Genomic DNA, 3589 nt, shown 5'->3' with positions numbered 1-3589 from the left:
AATGCAACGATGAAGAACGACAGCGTCTCCTTGGACACTTTAACAGTGAGTTGGACTTCTTCCTGGACGCTGGAAAGCAGAAGAGCTTCAGGACAACAAGGAGCATCTTCTTCGCGTGATTGCAATTGTGAGGATCCTATTGGAAGAAATTGCTTGGTCAAATGTCAATATACGCCAATGCAACAAACGGAAGCATTGTGATGCTGAGGACGCGACCAATGCAATGAAGAAACTTAAAACCTCTGTCAAGCGAGGAAGCTGGAAGAACGTGAAGCTCCTCGGCAGAGGATCATTTGCTTCCGTACATCTCGTTGAAGACGTCATAAACGGAGGTCGTTGTGCAAGAAAGACGATCAGAATCGACCGATCCGGACGTCAACGAGAAGAGATCGAAATTCACCGAAAACTGATTCACCAAAACGTTGTGGCCTTCCTGGGTGAAAACCAGGACAGAAACTCTCTCTACATCTTCCTTGAGTTTGTTAGTGGAGGAACTCTGGAGGATAGAATCGGTGAACAAGGAGTGAGCGATAGAGAAGCTCGATTGTACTACAAACAACTGATCAGTGGGGTAAAATACCTTCACTCTCGTAGAGTTACACACCGGGATCTAAAACCCGAAAACCTTTTCTTGACCAAGAACGAAGAACTTAAGATCGGTGATTTCGGTTTGGCCGCAGAGTTCGATAAGGCCAAGTTCTTGTGGGCAGTTTGCGGAACCCCAGGATACGTTGCCCCTGAAGTCTTCAGTGGAAAATACAGAGGAGAGCCCGCCGACATTTGGTCTTGCGGGATCATCCTCTTCCAGCTGCTGACTGGTGAGACTCCTTGGGAGGATTCCACGACCAGATACCCCAAGTTTGCTCTCTGGTGCTCATCGACTTCAGAAATGCGTCTTCGAAGACCTTGGAGGTCTCTTTCTGACGACCATTTCCTCATCGTCAAGAAGGTTCTAGCACCAAATGCAAAATACAGAGCAACAATTTCTGATATAAAAAAAAATAGTTGGTTCCTAGGCTGAGCGATAACATTTAGAAGTTCAATGCATCCTCGATAAATTGCAAATATAATTAGAAAATGAAAATTGAAATCTTAAGTTGTTGGGCAACGTTCCCATTTTGTGTAAAATGTGTTTTTAATAGCACAGTGATTGCCAAGAGGCTTTCCTCAGCTGAATAAAATGCATATATAGAGTCAAAAGTATCTGCATGTAGCTTAAACCATGATTTGAAATGGTAATTGACTACGAAATGGTCAGAGCAGACAACGTGTGGGTTCAATTTTTAATAAAATTACATTTTGCTTTTGGAACCTTTTTCATGTATATAAGCGTACTTGAAAAAGCTTCAACAAACGAAATGTTGCACTTTTGTTCAAGGTTTTATCCTCGTATGGTGTCTATTCTGGACCATTTGGTCAGCAATTGCCATATCAAATCACTCTTCAACTTGTACAAATGGGGTATTTGACTCGTGTTTTTGTCTAAAGTTCTGGTCGTACCATATGGTTAAGAAACGCCTAACATCACAAATCAACGTCTTGTGTGTGTTTACTTCGTAGGGGTGGGGGACAGACAGAAATAGAATTACAAGTGTTAAGATCTACTTATATAGATATAGAAGTATATGGAGGTGTAGGAATAATGATAGATAAAGGAGAGGTCGACGCAGAATGAAGAGGTTGAAGGGGATGGAAGGAGAGCAGAGTGGTGTGGATGGAGAAGGAGATCAGGCGGTGAAAGGAGGCGACTTGGTGAAAAGAGACTTCAATTTTATTTATTTCTAAAAATGAGGACGTATGGAAGGTAAAAAGGGTAATTTGGAGTGGCAGAAAGAAGGGTACCCTCCCCCTATTTCACCTGGCCCCTTTCCTAGCAGTAGACCCGGAACCCTGAGGGAGATCCAGACCAAGAGGAAAAGGGAGTGATCTGATCAAAAATGAGGAGGAAAGAACGTATGCCTGGTATGTCAATACCTGTGTACAAAAAATGCATTAGACGATATTTTATTTGTAAGCTTCTAGTCAACATTCGCTTGCCATAAAAACACACACACAGTGGTGGATGTCTGGAACAAATTGGACGAAATAATAGTATGAGCTACAAAGATACAAGGACGGGTCACTACGAGTATAGCTCCCTTCCCGTATAATACAACTAGGTAAACACACACACACACACACACACACACACACACACACACACACACACACACACACACACACACACACACACACACACACACACACACACACATACACACGCACACACACATACACACGCACACGCACACACACACCACATCCTACTATTACTCCTACTTTTACTTTGCAACCCTTCTGACATTTTTTAATCTATTAAAGGAAATTACATTACTGTAAGCTAAAAGATGTTTAGAAAAACATGCCACGTAATATAAAAAAAGTTGTCGACATTCCTAAGTCAAACATTTTGCTTTTGACTAAATCTATGTTCAATGGAACCATGAATGTTATTACAAGAACATTTTATATCTATATCATTAAAAGGGTATATCTTGATCTATTTTCTACTTATAATAGTACATGAAATACATACTTTCGTTTCCCAAGCGTTGATAGCCATTTTCAGGAACCGAGGCTTGTTTGAGAAAGACGCCATTTTGTTTTTTCGCATTCATGCGTATCTAGGTTCCTCAAACGTTGCAACGAATAATACGTTTTTTGCACAAATACCTTGGGTATTTACCGTAAGGCGAAGAAATGGAATCCAAAATTTTGGAAGAAGATTGTGCTTCAGGAGCTGAAGGAGCAGCAGCAACAACAACGAAGACTCTGAAGGACATCGACCAGGAGTTCGAGAGAAGAGTCATAGTCTTCGTTCGAAAATGCAACGATGAGGAACGACAGCGTCTCATCAAACACTTTAATAGCGAGTTGGACTTTTTCCTGGACGCTGGAAACAAGAAAAGCTTCCAGGACAAGGGGCATATTCTTCGTGTTATTACGATCGTGAGGATCGTTTTAGAGGAAATTGCTTGGTCGAACGTCAATATGCGCCAATGCAACAAACGAAAGCATTGTGATGCTGAAGACGCGACCAATGCAATGAAGAAACTCAAGACCTCTGTCGAGCGAGGAAGCTGGAAGAACGTGAAACTCCTCGGCAGAGGATCATTTGCTTCCGTACATCTCGTTGAAGACGTCAAAACCGGAGGTCGTTGTGCAAGAAAGACGATCAGAATCGACCGATCCGGACGTCAACGAGAAGAGGTCGAAATTCACCGAAAACTCGTTCACCAAAACGTTGTGGCCTTCCTGGGTGAAAAACAGGACAGGAACTCTCTTTACATCTTCCTGGAGTTTGTTAGTGGAGGAACTCTGGAAGATAGAATCGGTGAACAAGGAGTGAGCGAAAGAGAAGCTCAATTCTACTTCAAACAACTGATCAGTCGTTGGGCAAAGTACCCATTTTGTGTAAAAGGTGTTTTGAATAACACCGTCATAGCCAAGAGGCTTTCCTCAGCTGAATAAAATGCATATTTAAAGTCAAAAGTATCTGCATGTAGCTTAAACCATGATTTGAAATGGTAATGGCCGAAAAATTGTCAGA

General features: G+C 42.0%; 1 pseudogene; it reads left to right on the top strand.

Moving 5' to 3' along the window:
* Positions 1-223: 223 nt before the first annotated feature.
* On the top strand, positions 224-1021 carry LOC143022908 (serine/threonine-protein kinase Chk1 pseudogene; annotated as a pseudogene).
* Positions 1022-3589: the final 2568 nt, after the last annotated feature.

The sequence above is a fragment of the Oratosquilla oratoria genome, unplaced genomic scaffold (genome assembly GCF_046742065.1).
Source record: "Oratosquilla oratoria isolate Oo_2021 unplaced genomic scaffold, ASM4674206v1 SCAFFOLD223, whole genome shotgun sequence".
Lineage (NCBI taxonomy): Eukaryota > Metazoa > Arthropoda > Malacostraca > Stomatopoda > Squillidae > Oratosquilla > Oratosquilla oratoria.
Note: the sequence above shows the minus strand (reverse complement) of the source record. Positions and strands in the feature narration are given on the sequence as shown.